The following is a 15,644-nucleotide window of genomic DNA, read 5'->3' as shown; positions in this document are numbered from 1 at the left end:
CCTCTGTTAAGGATACATTTGTTTATGCCAAGAATACAGCCCACTACTTCTTTATGATTGTTTTTTAAGGCTATAAAAGTATATTGATGGCTCTTGCTAATGAATCCTCTCTTTCATCATGTCTCTAGTGAAATATTTCTGTCTTGAGTACTGGCAAGCAATGAAGGAGGAGCTGATGTCTTAATTCAAGTTCTGCATTGGAAAAAGGAAAAAAAATGAAAGGGCTGAATACATTTAATGAAGCACAGAATTACCAAGTAGAATAATGCTTGAACTAGGAAAAAAGAAAAAAAAAAAGCTATGTTCTTGCAGTCACTTATGGATGGGCTGTTCATTTTGCTCTGCTATGTTGCAATTACATCCTGCTGAGTGCAGGAAAAGTTAGCCAGCTCTCAGCCTCCCCAGAACAAAAATCAGCATGTTGCCATTTTTCTTCTCCACCGAGATGTCATTGTCAGCTCAACTTCCTGCTTGGTTCTTGGTTAAATTTTGTTTCATTTTATTCCTTGCATCATCCAGAGACAAGCTTCACTTCCTTCCTTTCTTATCTTTTGCACAGAATGGAAAAGTGTGGTCTGTGTTCTCAACTTTCATGGTGTCTGTAGGGACATGGGCAGAAGTAAATTAGGTATTTTGCTCCTTATATCTGCTCTAATATACAGATTTTATGTAACTGTTGAATCTCATAACAAAATCAAATAGAGTGCTCTAGGCCACATGAATTTTCTTTCTGTGTGGCTGCTGATTGTGTGGATGGCTTATGGCTTGGGACAGAAAAAATCTGACATGAGGAAATGCAGTATCATTACAAGTGTATTAAAGGAAGAGTTAGAGAAGTATTTTGGAGGTGCAACAAAAAGTAGCAAAAGTTGGAGGGTTGGTGTTTTTTGGTTGGCTCCATTTAGAGTTTCTTTTTGCATTCGGAATACAGCTAGTTTATATTAGTCAGAGCTTGATTATTGTCATATAGGCAAATATAGATACACTACAAAATAGGATTTCAAAATAACTTCCACTGATGTTAAGTAGTTTATGAATATATTATTATTGTGTTATTTGATCTAGAAATAAAAGTCTCAGAGAAACACCAATATTTGCCTCAATTGTATATTAGTTATTGTCATAAATTATCATGCATATGAAAATGATGTCCTCAAGTGCATTAATCTCATGTCTTTAAGGTGTTCCTATTACTTAAATAGGGAAACATCAGTTTGACCTTGCAATCACTGAAGCAAGTTTTAGCTCTATGCTAAATGCTTGTTATTGATCTCCAACTGAGCATTCACATCATTAAGTTCTGCAGGTGCTTAAGTGTGTGCAGGGTTGGGGTTGATTTCCTTCCTTCTAATTCTTTTAAGAATAGATGTCTCCTTCAAGGTTTGTTCAGCTTTGGAGGAGTGTTGTTATAAAGGTCTGAACTTGCTATCGACTGCTGCTACTGCATACACTAACGTGTAATTAAGGAAAAATGCATGTAAATATTGACAGTGTAGGAAGCATGTGCAGAATCACAGAAAAGTCTCATGTCTGTGTGTCTTAGGGGAAATTTAAGACCATGGGCAAGGTTTTCTACATTTAAAAAACCTGATTGCGCACAAGATATTCCTACCTTTCCCAGGCTGAGGCGAACAGTAGTCTATACTAGTAAATGAACTCTGTTGAATTAGTTAAACAAATTGCCACATACAGTAAGCTGTGCTGCCAAATTCTATTTGCCAGCATATCTGTTTTAGCAAGGATATGATTTTTTTCAGTTCTGTATTGAACAAAGACTTCAAATGTAGAACAAGATTGGGAAATTCCTTTTTAAAGGAAATAAGGGTGTAAAACTGAGAACCATGATTCTACCTTGTGCAGGACAATTATTTTTCTTATCCTTTCACAAATTGTGGTTTAATTCTAACAGAAGTATCTATGACATATGACAGAGGTCATCTTCCCAGAACAAACAATAGCCATGGATGACGGACCTGGGGAAAGCAAAGGGGAAATTCAAAATTTACGAACTTTTTTTTTTAATCTGTTCAGTGCACATTTTAAAAGTTACAAGAATGTTTTTTGCATATCTTTACTTTGGTTTGCCACTACCATCACCATCCTCAGCATGTGTGTTTCTAAATAATTCCTCATTAACCCAGGGATTTTTATTTTGTTTCAGATATTATATTAAGGTATAAGCTATTACAATTTTTAAAGAATTATGTAATATGCTGAGTCCTTCTTCAACACTTGAAGAGATACTTACCCCTACTCATGTCAGCTTTTCTTTCCTGATTGTGCTCCATGATTACTTTCAGAATTGATTAACTTTTAGTTCATAATAATACATCTAGTGGTTGTGAAATAACTGAAATCAGCGCTTCTTCCAATGCTGCATCTCTGAGAGCTGATTCAGTCCAATTTACAGTTATTGAGTTGGACATTTTCTCATTACTCAGGGGCTGCCAACCAAGGATTCTTAAAGAACCACAACCTCCAAAAAAGCCTTTTTTCTCTTCCTATTGATATTTTGATGGGCAATTATCTATATCAATATGTAATTTTTTTCTTTACTGAGGTTTGTCTTTGAAGGCCATAAAGTGAAATCTAGGAGTACTCCAAAATAAAAGCTCCCAAAAGCAGTGAAATTAATTCTGCTCCAAATAGATAAATGAGCCAGGTAGATGACTTAACTAGATTCTGCATAGATTTCTGTGAGCAATAGGAACAGATGAGAATATATTTTTTTTTTGAAAGTATTCCAGAACAGAAGTTCACCATATAAAATTGCAAATTTGCCACATCTTAGGAAAGGATCATTACGTACTTTTTTTCCCTTGTGATGGCTAGCAGAAAAACATAATGCTAAATATTATATATACTTTAATTTCTTTTCAAACATATTTTAGATTTAATTCCTTTACTGTTTCACTTTTTTTTTGCTATGGTTATGTAATCCTAGCTCCCTGTGGAGTCTTGAGTGTCGTAGCTCATTGTTTGGAAGAACCAGAGTCAGCTGAAAGGATCAATCACTTGAAGAGACAATAAACTTGTAGATACTGTTACAAGAATACCTGAGCAGAGCAGCTTCACTGAAAGCCACAGAAACCATTTGCTCATATTGAGTTACTTTGAACTTATGCAATTTTTATTAGACTAAGGATGGACCAAGGTCTTACTCTCTTTCTGGACCCCTAGGCTACAGAAAGAGTAAATGCATGGAAAAAATCATTAAGGAGTATTTTTAGCAGAATTTGTTTAGGAATTCCTGTGAAGCCAGTCTGTAAAAGGAAAAAAAAAAAGTGATAATGCTTTCTATATGAAGCCACCAAATAAACTCTTATTTTGTCCAAATATCTTGGAATCAGGAGAAATTCAACACAATATTAATTTTTAAAAAAAGCAAATAAATTCCTTTAGTGTTCTAAAATAAACAATTTAAATTTTATTTTCTTCAAATTTGGATTTTTAAAAAATAATCATAAATGTTATAAAAATGTTAGAAAATTAAGATTTTTTTTGTGTTAGATGAACTGAGGCAAATTAATTTTTAAAAGATCTTTAGGGTCAAAAATAATTTCTTTCACTTCTTTCTCAGCTGTTGCAAGACTTAGAGAGGTAGCTGTTTAGTGCTATAAACTGTGATAGTCATCTCCTTGCTTGACTGACCATGGATAGCAGGACCTTCCACAGGAGGCACAACTTCTGCTAAAGGTAAACAACAAAGAAAGAGCTTCACCAATCAACCCTGTCTTACTGCAAATTTACTCACAACTTTTTATCACAAAACTACTGTGTCATTTTTACTGAAATGGAAGAACTGGGGAAAGAGTGTTAGCTATGATTTTTCACCCAGAGCTAAAAATAACCCCTTGTAGAAATCACACAAGTTATTTTAACAAAATTATGCCTCTGTAAGGTAAAAAAAAATCTGTTTTTCAGATGGCGATGAACATCGTGTTCTCTTTGCAACTGATTTATGTTCAGAAAGCAGCAGATGAACAGGTGTCATGTTGTAGTTTCTGGAATTTCCATATGAGAGAGCAAGCATGATCTAAAGTTCCCAGAGAATTCACTAAACTTGAACTAAAGCATGATCCTTGGTCCCATTTGAATATCCAGAGAATTCAAAATTTATGGCACCATGGCTATAACAATTTGGACTACTATTAATATGAGCCTTGTCAGTTTGTTTAAAATCAGGTAAAAAACATTTATATCCAGCAAAGCTTGAACTAAATTGAAGAATATGAAACAAAGAACAACACCATGGCCTACCAGTAGCTACTGGCTAACTATAATTATCTTAGAAATAAATTATCTGTGAACTGACAATTTACCTGCAAAGCAAATGAGAGGTTTGTTTGTTGCTTTTTTTTGTGCCTTTTATTTTTCCTTTTTTTTTTAAATTTTATTTTAGACTTAAACTTGTAACTTCCTGTGAATAATTGCCGAGGAAGACCTGACGCACAATAAACAAATCTTAAAACTTCAATGGAGCTCATAGTAAACCTATAGACAATAAACCTAACTGCTTCCTCTTTTTCTCAGCATTCTATGACTTTATGTTGTGTAGACAGAGGCAAACATGCACACATGGGCACAGATATATGTTTCTATGTAAGTACATGCACGCCTGGTTTCTTTTGGTTTTCTTCACTTGTTGCATATTTTTCATATAGCTATAATCTCACTTTTAAACAAACAGTATTCTTCAATTCTGTTTCTAATATTTTCTTCTTTTTCAGCTTTTTCTTTAAAAACACACAGGATGTAAGTCTCTTTAAAGAAATCTGATGGTCAGGAACAGAAATTGCAAATTTTTTATACAACATCAGTATTTTGACAAATACCATCACGTACATAATCTCAGTTTCTCTGCCACAATGACAACTGTAGTTTGAGTACAGGAGAAAAATAACCTTTTAAATAAAGACAAATATTTTAGAATTAAATAAGCATTTATTAGAAAAAGACATAAGATCTTGGATGAACAAGTGCAGTATTCTCAGAAAAACACAAGCTAAAGAAACTGAACAAAGACTGCTAGATTATCTTCTTATGTTCTCTGGAGCTATTCTAGCAAAGTTCTGAGTATTAGAGGATAGCCATAGAGTCAAAAGATGTAATTTTGTATTCAATGCCTTTTCTATGTTTTTCCTTTGTAAATAAGCTTTCACAGTTTCTGATTATGGTTAAGCCACTTTAAATCTGGATTTTTAAAGGATTAAGAGGATTTGAAGTTTGTGTGCTCTCAGTTGTACTGAAGACCAAGAAACATGTTTTAGGCAGAATGTTTCAGGTAATAATAAAGTACTAATAGTCTGGATTTTGCTGTTCCTCACTGTTTATTTTATTAATCTGTAAATATCTATTTCCTTCGTATAAAAATGTTTTCTGCATTTCTGATAAAAAATTTACTTTGAAATGTAAAATATAATATAAATTCCAAATTTCTTATTAAAAAAAGATTCTTGAATTAGGACTCCCAGATAAATATTTTAATTACACATTAAAAGTTGATTATTAATTCCCATCCATTTTCATAATATTTAATTGAATGTCATAATACAATCAATATTACTCTTAAAACTATTGCAACATAATCTCTGACTTCAACAGTAAAAAATATTCTTCTCTTAGAATAATTCACATTTTCTTACTAGCAGATACTGTCTCATACATCAAAAGTATTTCAAATGTGTTTTTGTTTGTTTTGGTTTGTTTTTCAATTTCTGTTCTTCTGTAATTATTCTTGCTCAGTTTGCTCATTTATCAACCCAGTAAAAAGTGTTGCTCACGCTTGTATGTACAAATGTGAGTAACAAGCAAAAAAAAAATTGTGCTGCAGAGATAGTGGAAATATAAGAATTTAATAAAACCAGAAAATCTAAATTATTTTAAATTTTACTATGCTTTCTCAAGCAGGCCTCTGATGAAGTAATTGTATTTTAGCCATGATTACCACTTGATTCTGTTTGTAGTTTCATTCAAATTGAATAAATGTTTATGGCAATGGTATTTTAATTCTGATTTTAAAACTCTCTATTAGGATACTTAGAAAGAAGCACTTAATGCTTCAGAACTAAACTGGTAATGGAAAGAAATGTAAAATTTTATTTTATCAAATTAACCATTTTCATTTTTAATTTTTACATCAAGACAGTGGCAAATGTGTGGCATTTCCATAACTGTGGGTCATTCTAAGGAATCCAAAGAAGCAAAATGAGATTTATGGATCCAGACACTTTTCCTCCAGTCTCAACAATATTATTCTGTGTACAAAAAGCTGTTTCACACTGCTCCATTGAACATGCAATAGCGTCAATTTGAATAAGTAACAGTTGAAGAGTTGGTCCTTCTATTAATAGAAAACACATGAATTTCAAATGCAACATTTGCAGTAATCAAACACTGCCTTATATGGCTTTTAATAAGTTACTTTTTCAAATGGTGTAAAATCATCATTCTAACCTGTCAAATTCTGTTTTCAAAGACCACACACATTTAGTAAAGATTAAAGTTCATGTAGGTGACCTTCAACATTTCTTAAGCTCCTCTCACAGGCCATCGTACATGTATTACATATAAGTGAGTAGAAATAAAGGTCAAAGATTGTCTGGCTGAACATATCCTGAGAAAATCCTAACTGAGATGGGGGAAAGCCACGTCAAGTGCTGCACTCGTAACAAAACACTCTGTGGGTTGTGTGCTTACTTTATATAAAACTGACTAGAAATGGTATAAGAGTCTCTGGCCTGTGATGTCGTCAAAACCATATTGGATGTCTGGGATAATGCTGGTGGTGGTGGTCCTAAATCACGCCAGGAACAGTGCCAATGGATCAACATTGCACAGTTGTATTACATCTGTATGTATTCACAAACAAATGTTTTGCCTGAACCCTTATCCTGCCATTGCTTACATTAGCAGAAGGAGTTGGGACATAAAGGCCAAGAACACATGCAAGATGGAATTACTATTGCTTATTGTCATGTTTTGTGTGCAGCCCACAATAAATCTTCTTGACGTTATTATGTTGCAAGGTGCATCAGGCACTCCTCTGCAGCATCTGCCTGTCGTCGCCCTTGTCACTAGTCCTTGAGATCTGTGCTGATTTGTGCTTTGATTTTGTTTGCTCTACTCTGTCTGTGCAGCACTTCTAGGTATATAATTATAGCAGAGGCAATTGAGATGGAATTTCTGATTTTAAAGCGGAATTATCCCATTAAATTACCTATTGACTTTAAGGTATGCTGCAAACTTCACTCATCATGCTGGTTGTGTCGGGAATTTAATTTTTATTTAAGAGAATCAGACTTTATAAGGATAGAGGTGCTAGAAAGCTGACTGATTATTTTTAACAGGATGTCTGGAACCTTCTTGTTCTTAGTCTTCACTATATATTCATAAACATCAAACAGAAAGCTAGTTGCAGCTACAAATGTTTTACAGGCTCCAAAACCATTTGGAATCATCACTTGCAAGTGGAACCTGTCCAACAAGATTCAAACTCTATGATTATTATGGTATTACAAATATGAAGCTCAAAGAGAATTTTTACAAGTATAAAATTTACAGGAAGATTTTTTTGTTTACAGGAAGTGAGAGCAAGAAAAATGGAAATTTTTCATCAATACATGGCAGTGCCAAGAAATGAATGGCATTTTGTTTTTTATTTGCATTCCTTTACCTTGAGCTGTTTATGTTTTACTAGGAGAATAGTCTTCTTAGATGTCAAATCTTTAATTTCTTTATTGGGATAGATAGGGGAAATTCCTGCCTCACCTTTATGATAAGCAGCTGATGTGATAAGAAAACTGCATGGGACCAAAAAACAAAAGGTTTTTTACAGTAAATGTCATTGGTGTTGAAATGATCCAACCATTTATAACCCTTACAAATGCCATTTTTTCATTCTGTTGACCAATTGTGACTTGACTAACTGTGACATAGCATGTGACAGATGGTGGAGAGAAAAGATAATGAGATTAATATGTAATTAATATAAGATAATTAATTTATTTACTACATATTCTCTCAGGACCTGCCCTCTAAAGAACTCACAAGTAGATCACCACAGTTAACATTAGATTCCACTGGCCTCCTGATCAAAATAATTATTAAAATGTGTTCCTGATACTGTGGAAATACTTATTTAACATTCCAGATGTTATGTGGCACATCTTAGAATCTCAGCTGGCAGATATTACAGGTTCAGCATATATATTGTTAGGTGAAATTTGAAGTGAAAGCTTGATTTCAATATTTAGTCCATTTGATTAATTGGAAGAAAAAAAATAAACAACATTTTCTTTACTTATATTTGACAAAGTTTAACAATCAGGAATTCTCTCAAAGTACTACATAGTAAATCTACAGTTTACAATAGTATAAACGAGGGTTGTACAGAAACTTAAGCAACAAAACTGTGCATTATCCTACTTTGGGTTTTATTCAGGTGGGAAAGGATAGTCAAGACTTTGAAGGCATGTGCCATAGCTTTCTAAAGATTCGTTTTTTTCTTTCCTCAGATTCTTCTAATGATCTGGGGATATAAAGTACAAATATGTCTTAATTTATCAATAGCAGCTGATGGAGGTATGGTATTTTAAATTAAAGAGGACATTGATCTGCAAAGGCTTACAAGTACATGCAGACAGAGATAGTCTTTCACCATTGTGTTCAGTTCTCAGTTTGGTTTTTCAGAAATGTGGGAAAACTGGATAAAAGAAGTTGCTTTCTATCATTCCACCTTAATTTCTTTCCTTCAGTACTTAGATCTGAGAGAGTAAGCTCTCTCAGGTGATATATTGAGAAATCAAATAAATGCCCATGCTCTGGCTGTTTGCACTGAAAAAAAACCCCACGACTGTATCTCTTAAGTACAGCTTAGCAGCAAGGACTTATGCAAGAAGAAAGGCTGCTACAAAATAGAGTCCCTATTTTTTAACTTGGCTTGCAGATAACACATATAAACACTCTTAAATAGTCCAAGTAGTGGTCCTCATAGGCTGTAAAGCAGCATTGGAGATACCGTGTAGCTGAAGCAATACTTCATGATCCCTCAGTAAACTGAATTTCTTGCATGAACTCCTCCAGTACAGAGACAAAACTGAAATAAAAGAATAGCTCTGAATGGAACAGAAATTTTTCCTTTAGTTGTGTGGAGAAGGTTTTCATTTTTATGTGCTTGGAAGAGGCAAACACTTTAATTACTAATACAATTTTTTAAAATTTTTTCTTATCTAAATGTCCTTTTAATGCAGCCTTAAAAAACCCTGTACACATCATCTTTTAAACATGGCAACATCACTGCCTACTGCACCGTCATAGTCTTTACTTTTTTTTCTACTTTGTCTTTGGATAAAGTAGATAAAAGCAAGTTGGTTATCTAGAGGTGCCTTTCTTTACATTTCCTTTAGTTCTGCCTTTTCTTTAAAGTATTTGTGAACAAATTCTATTTGAGATGAGATCTTATCCATTGCAGCTGAATTTGACCTTTTGTTCTTTTTAAGCTTCATCAGAAGAGCCTGAACACCTGTTTTGAAAAGCCAGGCTCCACCCTTTGTACAAAACAAAGAACATGTCCTTCCTAAAGGAATGAGGAATGAAAGGGAAACTTTCATGTGGGGGAGGGCAGATCACCTATGACTAGATATCCAGATAGCAAAAGATGCTCATGGAAAAGCAATATGATGTTTTCTGAAACAGTTAAATGGGAAATGGGAGGATGAGCATTTGGAGGCAGGAGAGAATTGGAATAAAAAATGTAAGATAAAGCAGATATGAGTTATATGCAAGTGCAGTGGGAATAATACAGATGAGAGGCAAAAGTTATATTAAAGCAGAAGTATATAACAATATTAATGCTATTCAGTAGGAGTAAAGCGTCCATGGCATCAGGGAATTAAAAATGAAAAAGAGCATTCCTGGTTATCTGTTGTAGCACATTAACAGAATTATGGAGAGAAATGTGAGAGAATATAGCTTTTCAGGTATGGACAATATAGAAAAATTGTCACCGATGTAATAGTTTGGGTAAAGTAATGATCTTTCTACAAAGGACCAACATTTGTGACTGGGATTGGCTACAGTTCTTAGACTAACCTTTAGCAGAATCAGATGCAAAGGAGAGGTACCATACTGTCTATGAAAATGAGAACATGTGAAAAATTCAAATGGCTTGAGGACAAATATTGTTGATATTTTCCTGAGATACTTTTAAGCACATTCATATACAACAATCACAAAATGACATTTTAAGTTACTTATCCTCTACTTGAAATCCCACATTACAGAAAGAAAAAGGTGATTTAATAATGATAAAAAAATAGTAACTCTCTAACTAAACATCTCATTACATTTCTGCATTGTTTTTGGTCTTCATATATATAGATAATTTCAGAATATCACTGATTCTGTACCAAAGTGTTCAGTTTGCCTCATGCTTTCACCTTGACAGGTGAAATAGGGGTGTGAAATGGACAGATTTTAAAAAAGAAACCCTATTTGTAGGTGTAAGTCATTGCATGTTGCTGAGATGTGCACTCTAAGAGATCAATTCAAATGTTATTGCCAGTGTGCATCACAGACTAGAAATCACAGCAGTACTGGGCAACTGCCTACAGAAGGTAAGGCACTTCTGGAAAAGGAGTACCAATTAAACCAGGTTTTAACATGCAAAAAGCCAAACACCCCTCCCAGATAAGGACAGGGTTCATTGTAGGCTAATGATTCTACACTGGTAGAGAGATAAGGTTTGTAAAGAGAAATAATGCACAAAATAATGCGCAAACACACATGCATGTCTTTATATGCAATTATAGAAATTAGTCCAGTCTTTTGGATAGGTGCCTTTCCAGAAACAATCTTTAAATGAATTCCTATTGACTTGAAATAACATGGAAACAAATTCAGATTTCAGATGTAACAAAGCCACACCTGGGCTATTCTGAAAGTGTGCTGGCAAATTCCACATGGTGAAAGACTATCTCTGTCTGCATGTACTTGTAAGCTTTGCATTAGAAGCCAGGACTTTTCATCCCTGAACAAGATTTCTTATGGACTGAAAATCGGAAAAGAGTTACCACTGATTATTGTCAAATGTGTCTGCATTAGCATAAATGATTCCTCTCTGCATTTGCACAGAACACCCTGACTCAGGCATCATCATCCAGAATTGAATACTCACTTGGGAAGAATATTTTTCTATATATACTTTTCCCATTACAACCTATGCAAAAGTAAACAGAGATACAGACATTACTGCCTTCTTCAATCAGAGTTGTGGAAATAAAACCTGTCCATTTTTTTGTTGGACAAAGGAAAAAGCCTTCATGCTTCCCATGAACAGGAAGCTTCAGGATAGCATCCTGGTGTAAGTGAATGTAATAAATTAATTCTTCACTCATTTCTTGTGAGAGAAAGCCTCTCCAAACATTCTCATGTGGTTGTGTGTGTCTTTATTCATATGCTTATGTGCTTTGTTGGATGAGAGAGGAAGGCACTGCTATTTGATGCTAAAGACACAGGGAATTTCTTAAGAAGGGAGAAGGGGTTTCTGGGTTTCATGTAAAAGCACTTGTTTTCAGTCTTGAATATTTTGATAGAAGCATTTGTTCTTGTATTTCCACTGCAGAGGAAACTCCTACCAGCTGAAGATGTGGAGTGATGTAAAGCAGAAGGATGTACGTTCCAGGTATAATTATTTAAGAGGTGCTTTACAGTCAGTTTGGCAGTCTGGCACAGGGCACATCTTCTGGTGTCTCCTCACAGAAGTCACCCCTGAAGTCCTGCCCTGTCCTGGCCTGGTTTCCAAAACTTTGCCTCATAAACACAGCACGAGGTTCCTGACAATTAGTGTTATTTTCCTGACTACTGAATCACATTGTTTCTGATGCTATCTTTATTCTGGGCAAGCTCACCTGTTCTGCAGAAGGAGTCGTCCTTATTTAACAAGTGTAATTTATGTCCAGCCTTCAAAAAAACCCAAATATAATTATTCCCAAAAGTAAAATAAGGAAGGACAGAAATGTCCCAGTTGCAGAACACTAAAGTCTTCTGATTCTTATAAATCTTGGCTAGTCCTCGATGAGACTTAATCTGAGCTACTAAAAACAAAGGGACAAAAGCTGGTAGAAAATGACAGGACAAAGGCCTCTAAATGAATAGCATTAAATGAACTTTCTTTAAATGCTCCAAAAAACCACAGAAACAAAAAGGTGTGTTTACACTTTGACGTTGAGATGTTGGCAAAGCAAAGATCCAGTTCATAGGCTGAGGAAATGCACTCTGCAGATGGCTGAAGCAAACCTTAGTCCCAGTTCATGCTCTAGCAGCTGGTATCCCAAGTTTTGTTTCTCTCATTGGTCTCGCTTCCTTTCATTTAACAGACTGACTGTTTCTTATTTTTCCTGCTAACAAATGGGGCTTTTGTTCATGTCCTTCCTTCATGCAGCCCCTTCAAGTAATCTTTGTTCCTGAACTTTAGGCCAGGTTGTTGAAACATCATTGACATAAAGCACAGCGAGGGTAATGTATGTGAAGCAGACCCCTGAGCTGAGTCCCTTACCGCTAATCCACTTGCATTTGTTCCTGAGAGGAAAACACAGCTTGCTAATGTTGTGTGAGGCAGCAGAGCACTGTCAGAGGGATTGTAGCAGAGCCTGCATCACAAATATGCGGGTACCATAAACGTACTTGCTGTGATCCATTGTAGGCACGGCCAGGGCTGGGAGGTGGGTGTTCTTTCCAATATCTCATGCTAACTCTTAGCAAAGGGAGCAGCTGCCTCTTCTGCTGCAGAGCAGCCTGGTGACAGCACACGGGAACAGATGGCAGAGCAAGTGTCTCTTTCTTCACATTTAGGCAGTCCCCTTCTCTCCTCCTGCTTCTCACAAACAGCCTCGCTGAATTTTTTTCATGGTATAAAGATACTAAATCTTTTCTTTTCACTCCAGGAAACAATTACCCTGGCTCTTTGCAGAGAAAAAAAGAAGAAAGGGAGTAAAATCTAAAGCATTAATTCCACACCCTCCACATCTCCCCCATCCTTCTTTCACAGGTCAGTCAACTGAAAAAACAGAGATGAGCTTTAAAGGTTTTTTTTTTTTCCCTGTTATTGTGGGTTGATGTATAGGCAATATTCACAGAATTTGGTAGTTGCTATATGGAGAAGCAATAGGACTGTGTAATTCAAACTAGGAAAATACTAGTGTATTCATTCCTTAGCTTATGCATCAATGCCAGAGTTTTTCCCTTTTTTATCAATAATCTGAAAACATAAATGGTTAGTTTATAAACAGTTTATATTGATGTTTATAGACATAAATGGATAGTTTATGCAGATATAAGCAAAACTTTTGCACAGCATATATTATCTAGTGACTATTACCTGTCAAGTATTGCTAGATGAGGAAAAAATGTAAGCATAAAAACCAGATTTCAAATATTACATAATTTCCTTCTGATTTAGATGAACAAAACACCTTATTGTCCATATCATTCAATGACTTGCACCTGCCCTAATACAAATTAACGTGGAGGTCATATGGAGCTTTTAAATTCACTGCTATGGCTGAACTCCACTGGGACCAAATTACGTGGCAAGGTGCTGTGTTCTTTGCTTAGAGGAGCCCACCCAGGCGTTCAGAGGCTGCTGCTGACAGGAGTGCCTGGAGCAGCCAGCCCCGGGTGGGAGGTGCTGGTGGCGGGTCACCATGCCCAGACTGATTGATTCCGACTGTCTGCAGCTCACTCAGTGCCACCGAGCCGGCTGCACTCTCTCTACCTTTTCAGTGGTAAAGTCCAGAGATGCATGTATTTTTAAAGGCAATTTTAGATTCTGACATAATTCCAAGGCCCCTGGGACCTGAGAAGCTCTGAAGTCACTGTAGTGCCTAGACTTTGATATATGCTTGCTCTCAGAACCCTACTCCTGCAATTATAGTTGTTCCTATCTATAACTCATACCACCCCACATTTTGAAAGCACTAAACAGCAATCTAAAGCAAAACTCAGAATCCAAATATATACTGTACCTGAGTACCTGAGTATTCAATTTCCTAAAAAGGAAATATTAATCACAGTTCTTAATATGCAATGCCTTAATTGAATAGAAATATTTTTCAATGTCCTAAAAGATCAGAACATAATAAAATAAAATATTGCTCTATGGTGCAAAGGGAAAATTAAATATTGAATATGGGCCAGATATTTATTTGGATGGAGAAGACTTGAACAGATTGGTTGAATAAATGCTCCTGATAGTGAAGTCTTGTCTCTTAATATCAAGATCTTTAGAAATTCTCTCCTGGTCACCCCTCCCTGTAAACAAGCACTACATATTCCATTAATAGGTTTTTTGTATTGCTGCAGGTAAATGTGATGAAAATGGACCCTGGGAGATACTTTTTGTTACAGGCTGGTCTCCTCAGGGCTTTGTGGAATGTCACTTTGAAAATGTGACATGATAGAAATTGGTGAGCTGTGCTCTCTCATGCAACAAAGTTTACATAAATATTTAAGTGTTTCTTCTGGTTGATATAGCCCATAACTTCTATGACATTGCCCTCAAAGCTACTATTTTTCAAGTGAGAGAAAACACAAAATATCTTGCCTGTGTTGGGGAATAGTATAATGTTTTAAACACACTTTTGTACTATTTAACTTGCCATTGAATTGGCAAATCAAAACAAAAATCATCACTCCAAGAAAGGTAACCTTGCAAGTACCAATAAAATATTAAAGCTCTGTCACTGTTTGTGGAACAGGCAATTATGTTTGAGTCTGGGGTATTTTGTTTGTTTGGGGTTTTGGTTGTTATTTTTTTAAGTAGGAAGCTTTTTTACATGTCAAATAACTACAGTCTTTAGCTAAGTGAACGGGCAGCGTAAGGGATTTAGATAGAGGTGTACCTGCAGAAAAGACCATGATGGCTTTCACTGAAAGCATCCAGATTCTGAATTGAGGTAGGTAGATAAACCAACTATAGATTTTTTTTTTCTGAAAACCCAAAATGTTATTAAATCTATGTTTTCAAAGAGTGGGTGGTGCAACTGCTCCTGGTGCAGGCTAAAACTGTGTGAACTTCTGTGTAATTTCACTGGCTTCTTGGACTCTGGATTGTATTAAAGAACAGAAATAATTACACTGAGGGTCCTGTCCTGCATTCCTCACATAAGCAGAATGCTTATTGGATTTGCTGTGTAGGTCTGTCTTTTGTTTAGGAAAAGCTTTGAAGCTTTTTGAATAAGAACCAAGTCAAGGTCTTTGAATGAGACCCAAGTAGTGTTCTGCATAAATAAGAGGTACACTCCACATACACGAAGCATAATTATTCACATTTTTTATGAGGATTCTTTGTAATCAGGTTTTTTTTTTTGTCATGCGTTGATTTCATAAATGTGAACTTGCTTTTGAGATGGCAAGAAACACACCACTTCATACTGAGAAGTTGCTTCATATATAAAATATGAGTAATGGGCTTGCTGGTGTCTATATTCAGCACTGTCCTCTACTGGCTGAATATAGAAATGTGCAGCTCTATGTAGAGCAGCACTGGACAAACAGGAAAATAATTTGCTGTGCCATTCATTCACATTCAAGAACTAGTCCTGAATCCATCATGCTCACGGCTGTTTTATGTTCATCCTCCCATA

This window comes from Melospiza melodia, chromosome 1 (genome assembly GCF_035770615.1).
Source record: "Melospiza melodia melodia isolate bMelMel2 chromosome 1, bMelMel2.pri, whole genome shotgun sequence".
NCBI lineage: Eukaryota > Metazoa > Chordata > Aves > Passeriformes > Passerellidae > Melospiza > Melospiza melodia.
This window is presented reverse-complemented; position numbering follows the sequence as displayed.